Source organism: Balaenoptera acutorostrata, chromosome 1, assembly GCF_949987535.1.
Source record: "Balaenoptera acutorostrata chromosome 1, mBalAcu1.1, whole genome shotgun sequence".
Lineage (NCBI taxonomy): Eukaryota > Metazoa > Chordata > Mammalia > Artiodactyla > Balaenopteridae > Balaenoptera > Balaenoptera acutorostrata.
Window position 1 is genome coordinate 25573082 of NC_080064.1, and position 9356 is coordinate 25582437.

Sequence of the window (9356 nt, forward strand, 5' to 3'; positions counted from 1 at the left end):
ACAGCTCTAGCATTAAGTTTTCTCCCCAGTCATCAGTGTTTGTCTTCTCAGAAAACAGAACAACCTTTATCCCATCTTATTCCTCCAAGCTCAATTTGAAAGGACCACTCCCAGGGATAAGGATAATTTATTATTAAATTTTCAATTCCTTTTTTTTTTTTTTTTTTGGCTGCATGGCTTACAGTATCTTAGTTCCCTGACCACGGATCGAACCCAGACCCAGGCAGTGAAAGCGCAGAGTCCTAACCACTGGACCGCCAGGGAGTTCCCAGATTTTCAATTCTTAATACCATACTGAGATCTCCAGCAAAGGAATTTCTGCCAAATTAAACACTATGTTCTATCAATGTTAACAGATGCATGATAAAAGCAAGCTTCTGTTCCTTCCCCCTCCCCCAGGAGTTCAACTACACATTAACAGTTAAATGTTCTTGCACCTGTCAATTCTGATAAACTAATGTTAGTTTCTGTGACACCTATAAGAATACAAAGCAAACAGTCTGTAAAAAAAATCATAAACAACCTACCACAGCTGGAAAGTACTCAACAGTACAGAGCCATACATTTTAGCATAAACTCAGCACCTGTATACCTTACTGGAAAACTTTTTTCTAAAGTTTTCTCTCTGGCATTGATTCTGCTCTACCTACTTAAGTAAAAATTGATTTTTACTTTAATTTACCAGATGATGGAAGAGGCTGGTTTACTTGACACATAACAGTGATCAAATTCAAATACGCATCCAAATATTCTCTCCACCCTTTATCTTTTATAGAATCTAACTTTTAAAATGTTGAATTTGGGAATTTCCATTTCCTAGGCAACATTTCCATTTTTAACAAAAGAATATGACTTCACTGAAGGATTAGAAACGATGGTCTGTGACAGAGAAATCCTTTTAAATTAAAGAGGGAAGGGGAAAAGATAAAGAAGAATGAAGAAAGGGGACTGGAAGAAGAACAAGCAAGCAGAGGTCTACCAAGCTAAGACAGTGCACTGCCAGTAAGACTAAGTCAATAACACAACAGAGACTACTTAAAACTCTGAAGAGGGGTATGTTACAAGTTTAAATATCCAGTGTCAATGCTCTACTGCTAACATCTACCTAGATGAGAACCAAAAGCCAAAAGGCATGAAATAATACAATATCCATCACTTAATCATGGCACAATGTTAAAACGGAAAACCATGGAGAGGTTAAAAAGAATAAAACACCTATATAAACTGATATGGGAAGATGGCTAAGAGATACTAATAAGTGAAAAAAGCAAGGTACATGATAATATAAGCAGTATATATAGAAATATTTGTGAGTACTTAGTATGTTTTCACTCAGGCCAGGAGCATGATGTACAATATATACCTTCTAAACAGTTCCTGTTTTTTTCCCATGTACACTTATTACCTTAATTTCTTTAACTTTTTTTTATCTTTTTTTTTTTTTTTTTTGGCTGCGCCATGTGGCATGCGGGATCTTAGTTCCCCGACCAGAGATCGAACCCACACCCCCGGCATTGGAAATGCAGAGTCTTAACCACTGGACAGCCAGAGAAGTCCCTTTAATTTTTAATTCTAGGGTGATAAAGAACCTACAATGATTTACAATTTAATTACATCCTTAACAGTGCTATAACCACTGGATTACAAAGAGCCTCAAAAGGGCTAGTCCCTCTGTCCCTGGCAAGCCTGTACCTACACATTTCCAGAAAAACAGCTTTCTTCTTTGTTAAAGATACTAAATTATGGAGTAAAATTCAGATCCTGCTTTGGCAACTGTAATTCTAAGTTCAAATATAAATACAGAGAATACAAGGGCATGAACGAACTTTACAAAATCAGCCCCATTTAATGTAACCCACACTTACTGGGCATCCTTTTAAAAATCCTGTCAAGCCACTTACAACAAGCTTTCCACTGAGAAATCACCTCTTTTTCCAAATTAAAGTGATGATGCAATAACCCTCTAATTTGATAGGTTATGCCAGTATTCACCAAATTAAAAACAGTACATTATAAGTAAATGTACAAAAGAACTCTAGATCTTAGAAAATAAAATCTAAAAGCAAAGGTCTGAGGAACAAGTAAGTATACATTTACTGTTTACTTTTCTTACCAGAAATTCTACAGGAAGTCATGCAAATTTGAGTCAGCGTGGTTTCTACAAGCAGACAACATGAAAGCATAATATGGTATACAAGACTAACACCTTGCAACAATTTTTTCCTAAAACAAATTCATTTCACCTCATTGAAGACACCTGCATTTCCCTTAAAATAAGTATGAATAATCTGTCAACAGTAAAGAATTCATTCTCATGAAGGACTAGACACTGCAATTTGGCCAGTTAAGAATGTATAAATTCAAATATTTATTGGATACATAATATGTACCATATATTCTTATAGGGGCAGCAAGAGCAGTAAACAAAAATTCCTGTCAGGATAGACCTTATATTTTAGCAGGCAGAAAAAGATAAATAAAACATGCCACTGCTATGGAGAAAAATGCAAAGCAGGGGAATCTGCAGTGTCAGAAGGGAGAGGGGATTCCACTTTTAAATAAGGCTAGCAGGAAACGCCTCAATGAAAAAAGTGACCTTTTATCCTAGGCCTGGGGTTTTGAGCCAAATAGATATTTGAGGAAGCATTCTAGGCAGAGGGATTAGCTCTTGCAAAGGTTATGAGGTGGGGCCATGCTTGGAGTGTTCTAGGAACAGCAAGGGGGCCAGTGCTACTGGAGCATATAAGGCAAGGGAATGAATAGGGTCAGAGAAATAAAAAGACAGCCTTACAGGCCAACAGAAGTATTTGGCTTTTATTCAGAGAAAAATAGGAGGTTTCAAGCAAGAGTGACAACCTATGTTTAAAAGGATCACTCTAGATGCTATATGGAGACAGATTATGAGTAGTAAGGGTGGAAGCAGGGAGATCCGTAGGAACTTGATGCTATAATCCAGGAGACAGATAATGGTAGCTTGCGCCAAAGTAGTAGCAGTAGAGAGGATATGAATCAGTTTCAAGATATACCTTGAGGTGGAACCCAAAAAGATTTGTCCACAGACTGGATATGGGGTCTGTGGGGAAAAAAAAGTCAAGGCCCTGAGTAACTGTTATGAACTCGCAGAAGGCTGACCGAATATTCACAGACTATTCAGACAACAGACCATAAAATCTTCAAAACCATCAAGAAAGAAAAGCAAGGAAATTCCTCTGTAAAGTACTACTGTATCTACTGCATTTTGACCATTTGAGATTAAGACTTGTAAACTAAAGAAAACTCAACATTGCTAATTAAATACTCATCTTCTGGGGCTTCTCTGGTGGCACAGTGGTTAAGAATCCGCCTGCCAATGCAGGGGACACGGGTTCAAGCCCTGGGCCAGGAAGATCCCACATGCCGTGGAGCCACTAAGCCCGTGCACCACAACTACTAAGCCTGCGCTCTAGAGCCCGCGAGCCACAACTACTGAGCCCACGTGCCACAACTACTGAAGCCCGCGCACCTAGAGCCCGTGCTCCACAAGAGAAGCCACCGCAATGAGAAGTCCCCGCACCACAACGAAGAGTAGCCTCCGCTCGCCACAACTAGAGAAAATCAACAGGCAGCAACGAAGACGCAAGGCAGTCATAAATAAATAAATAAATAAATAAGTTTATTTTTTTAAAAAAAACCATTCATCTTCTGGGTGGGGGACTGGGTGAAGTAGGTGAAGGGGATTAAAAGGTACAAACTTCCAGTTATAAAATAAGTCATAGGGATGTAATATATAGCATAAGGAATATAGTTGGTAATATCGTAATAACTTTTTACAGTGACAGATGGTTACTAGACTTATAGACGGGATCATTTCACAATGTATTTAAATGCCTAATCACTATGTGTACACCTGAAACTAACATATTATACCGACTAAATGTCAATTAAAAAAAAAAAAAAAACTCACCTCCTGGTTAACTGATCTCAAATTGGAAATGTTTACTTTCATACCTATTCCCAACTCACCAGAGCCCTGTAGAAATAAGAGCTCTACACTCTGTACTACTTATCTTTGTTCATCCCCTCTATTGTTGCATTTATCATACTAAAAGTGAATACATGTGGCTCCTTGAACTTAGACCATTCAAATTAATGTTAGTTTTCTTCTCCTACTGACTGCAGTCCTGGGGAATTGATAAGGAAAGAGGTATCATTAAATTCTACAGAAATTATGATCCAAAATATCCGTAAACAAGCTAAAAATAGCAACACGCTTCTTACTGCTAAAAAAAAGTTTCAGAGTTACTCCCTTGGTTATTCCCACTTTTCCACTTCCTCATTTAAGGAGGGAACTTGAGAATCAAGTTCCAGTACACAAATCAATAATCAGTTCTATAAAAAGAAAGCATGACCTTGATGGTGGGAAAATATCTGAACACTTCAGAACCAGCAGGACATACATGGCCTGCCACTCAGAAAGGAAAGGAAAGCAATTAACCAACAGATCACACCTGCTTCTGAGAACAGTGACAGTTATTTTCTGAAGTCCCGTGGGCTCTGTTCCCACTCAAATGAAAAGGGAGTGGTTTTCAAATTTGTATGTACCCTGGCGATTAGAAGTAGTTGTCCTTTTCTGGTAATTCCTACCTCTACAAATAACTGTAAGACAAAAATTGCATTAAATATTTTCACACCACACTTGAAAATATTTACTTTTCAATTTCGTACTCCATTGTTCCTCTAAAGATTAGCAATTCCCCAGCTGAAACTCTTTGTCCAAATATGTTATTTTTCCTTTCAGAAATAAAATTTAAATGAAGATAACAGCACTATGGCCAATTTTCACTTTTTCTAAAAAATTATTTCAATACCAGTAAAAACATTAAAAATCCTAACAACACCATTCTAGTATGGAACATTATCTTATTGTTTTCAGTGAATCTTTTAAAAATTAAGTTAAATAGCTCTATTAAATTGATTCTATTCATTCATATTTCCATTTCCAAGGAAAGGTATCATCAGGACTATCCTCTCCACGGGCTTTATGTTTAAAGACTTCAGTTTATGTACCTTTCAAGACTCCCAAGCCTCTTTATTATAAAGTTTAAGCACCTTCTTTTCCTAAAAAACTGTGGTAACCTCCTTCATACAATAAAGAACTATCTCAAATTCAGCTGCATTCCCATAAACTTAAATCCTAATATTTGTTTTCTTCTTTCCCTCCATCTTTCTTTAATCTCAAAAGGATAAATAATTTTCCTGGAGAACAATTTAAGTCTTAATCATTTTACTTTAGTTTCCAACATCACTATACATACATTAACTCAAGAACCACTGAATTATTTCATTAATAAAGAAATGTATTTGAGATTCTGAATTTCAACTGTAATAAAGCAAACTCAGTAGTAAAAATCCAAAAGGACACCCGAATTCACCCTGTCAACACCACTTTGAAATGTTTTCTGAGCTATATCAGAACAGTTAGAATGACTGTAACAGCTGCAAGTTCCCTGAGGTTGCAAAATAGATACTTGGGAAAAGGTTATTTGAATCACCTTTCAAAATAACCTACAGCACAGGAGCAGCATGCAAAGCAAAAACTTCCAGGCTATTGTTAGCACTATTTAAAATGTATGTTTCAGAACTTAGCAGTTTATGGGTCAGCTTAACTCTTTCGTTTCCCCATTTTGTCTAACATACTGAGCATATTTAAAGGTCCTGTTCAAGTATCCACCACCAAAAGGGGGGAAGGAAGCTCTCTATGTACAGGATACAGAATAAAAACATTCCAAATTACATCTTGTCAGCATAAATTCTTTTGTTTGAGCCCCAGAAATTTTTCTGCTGTTAGGGCATTTTGGTCCAAGTTTCCCCTAAGTAAGTTACACTTCACTTCCTCTCCTAAACTTGTTTCTTATAAATCACATTATACTTCACAGCCATCTCTCTGTGCACTGAGTATTAGTACAAGATAAACAGACAAGAACCCAAATAATTCAATTTGGAGCTGCTGGTGGCCTTTTAAAATATACTGTCTACCCACTAACTGAATTGCCCAATAATGACTTGATGTTTATTTTCATAAAATACAACATTCAAAAGTCTTTAGAAACCATACAGTTAAAGCAGTTGTTTCGCATTACATATGAATGTGAAGTAAAAATGGTGAAATACCTCTATAATTCCATGTCAAGAGGTTATTATTCTTTGCTCACCAGCTTAGTTCAACATGGATTCACTTTCCTTCTCTTCTCACTTAAAGAATGCAAAATTTAATCTTTCGTGTCCTCTTCCTCCAAATGCTTACTGAGATGAGGGACAATATACCAGCTCTGAATGATACTAAAACTCAGCCCATCTAATCTTACAACAAGCATTTGTGGAGCTCTCTTTGCATACCATTATAATCACCATCCAGGATCAAGATCCTAGAAGAATCAACGTGGGTGAAAAATATTTGATGATGAGCATTAAAATTTCATTATTAATGCTACATACTCTGAAGACACAAAATAAGCATGAGTAGAATGGAGTAGGATTAATTAAGACTTCTGAGGAAAGGGAAAATTTTTATGACAAGACTGGTAGACATAGAGACAGGCCATGGTAGCATGACTTGAGAAAGGAACTAAGTCTTCGGTTAGATAGCTCTGAGGAGGCCTTGACCATGCTGAGAATTTTAGACCAATTCAAATGCAATAAAAGCTCTTAGGAATTTTAAAAGTACAGTAGTAGTAACTCTTTGCTCACTGAGAGAAAACAAGTATTGCCATATTGGTGGGCATCTTCTGATCTACTGAGCCGCTCCATAATTACCAGCAAGTTTCACAAAAACAGCCTCTCAGCTTACTAAAACCTACCTGATTGTTGAATTCTTTTTCCTAGTAAATGGATACAAGTTTAACTAAATTCTGCTTGGTGATGACCTCCAAATGAATATCTCATCTCACCAGAAAAACAATTCAGAGTTTAGGCTATGACTTAAATTTGATGCGCTCTTCATCCAGAAAGATCTAAATTATTTGAATAATTTAAACCAATCACCAAAAGGAAACCTGTTTGTAACCACACATGCAGAATGAAGAATGTCACTAGAATCTATTGTTTCTCCATCATATCCTTCTCAATTTGCTGACAAATCCTGCTGATGACTCATATCCTTCTGTACTAACCAGTCACTCTGTTCCCTCATGACAGGCTTTTCACCAATAATGGAAAGAAGGAAACACACCAATTTGTTTTGCTATTAAAAACAGTAAATATCAACATATGTATATAAATCCAATCTACAAAGACTGTGGTGGTACAACCTAGTGAATGTTTCCAGTAAAAGAGTGAAAAAAAAAAAAAAACCTATGCTCAAATCTCAAAACGAAAAGACTAGAAGAAAGCAGACTTGATTGTGAATTTGAATTCTTGTCAAACAATACATTAGTTAAGAGCCAACATTTTTGACCACTGCAGAAATAAAAATATAAAGTAATTTATCTGCTCTGCTAAAGCAAATATATCATGTGCACATTTTATGCCAAAAGAATTAACATTTTCTGAGAAGAATGAAATTTCAACCCAAAAATACATGAAAGGAATTAAATTCTCTAAAAGGTAAAGAGGGTTCTAATGGTCAAAATATTTTTTCAAAACAGGCTCAACTAGCAAAGAAAGGGTCACAGAAAAGCTTAATCTAAAAATTCTCTACAGTTTAAGAAAGAATGTTTGTTGTGCAATGTAAATTTATATTTAAATGATAAAATTTAGTTTCTAGATCACTTAAAATGGAGTGGATGCTGTGTTACAGAACCCATGGGTAAGAAATCAGTGCAGGCAAACAAAAAACATTTGTATTCAAATCACACAAAAACTGTTGGTATAATCTGTCAACCCCTCATAGCCATTTTTCTGGCAGAGTTCATACCCTGTAAATCTATACTGACTGATTAGGGAAAACCACCTCAACATGTGCAGGAGAAAGGTTATTTTCTCATCTGGGTCCTAGTAACTCCACAGGGTAACTGTGGAAAGTGGACAGAGCCTGCAGTGCTGTGCAGCTTCTCTCATGGAGGTGTCAGAGTAGTGACAGTTTCTGGTTTAGCCTAGACCCCTACAACTCCATGGAGCAAAAGATTCAGATACAATATCCACTTGAGCTCTACACCAAGCAATTCTGTAAGGTTTCAAGTCCCAACAGAGTGGCCAGGAAGTCAAAGGAGCTAGAGAATGTGGTTCAGTCAGTACAATGAAGGATAACCAGAGAAAGCTATCAGACACCTCTGTATATATATATACTAGTTCTGAAGTTGAAAATGGATAAAAGACTCTTCTAATACTCCAGATTAACAGACTCAAATCACCATTTCCCAAGTAATTTTAATCGGTGGCATCCACTGTTCATTTAACAAACCCAAGATACAAAATTATCCAAACTGTAACATCAAGGACTCTTGCTTTACAAACTTCGAGAATAATCATCAGTTTCTATATAACCCAACTAGTATCTTGAGAAAAATCTCAAAGCAGCAACATCCCCCAAAGAGCAAAAAAAGTAACTGAGGTATCCTTTAAAAAAAAAAAAAAAGAAAACTAACTAAAAACTAAATTTCAAGCAAAGAAAAGGCAATTTCTTTAACATCTACTAATTCCTACATAATCCCCTGTAAAATGACTACAGTTAACTGGGGAGGAAAAAAAAAAAATGGTTAGAGACTTAAGTACTTTAAGCCCCAAGGGGAAAAAAATTTTTTAAGCCACTGCCATCTATTTACTGATACTCTTTAACTAGGATTCAACAACTGATCTCTAAACCAATTTTCTTATCTGTAAAATTGGAAGAATGCCACTTACTCACTCCCAGGGTTATTATGAATTTAAAATGATATGATTCGTGATTTAGCACACAGAAGATTCTTAAGACGGTAATGTTGAAACCTAAAGCATAATGTTGGACTTCATAAGTACTCCAAGACCTCAAAATCTCTAACTACTACCCTAATTCAATAAACATAACTAAGTCTTCTATGTTAAAACTATGGGTCCTGATTTCCAGTTGCTCAAAATTTTTAAAGATCACCAACTTCTACAAGTAGTATAGCTGATGAGATAGCACTCGAAGAAATCAACCTAACTTAGGCTTCCCTCTAACTTAAGTTTCACTCTTCCAAGAGCAACAACTAAAAATTTATGTACTGCTCATCTGCATCTTATTCGTAAATGCTTTTACTAGAGGCTTCACTGGTTACCAATCCCACATTACAACAAAAAAAGAACCGTACAGTCAAACCCTATAAAATAAATCTCCATTCAATTTCAACGTTGTGTCTCAAAACCATAAAGTGTTCTGTAACTACCTCATATAGAAATGCCATCTTTAAAGACAAAGTGAA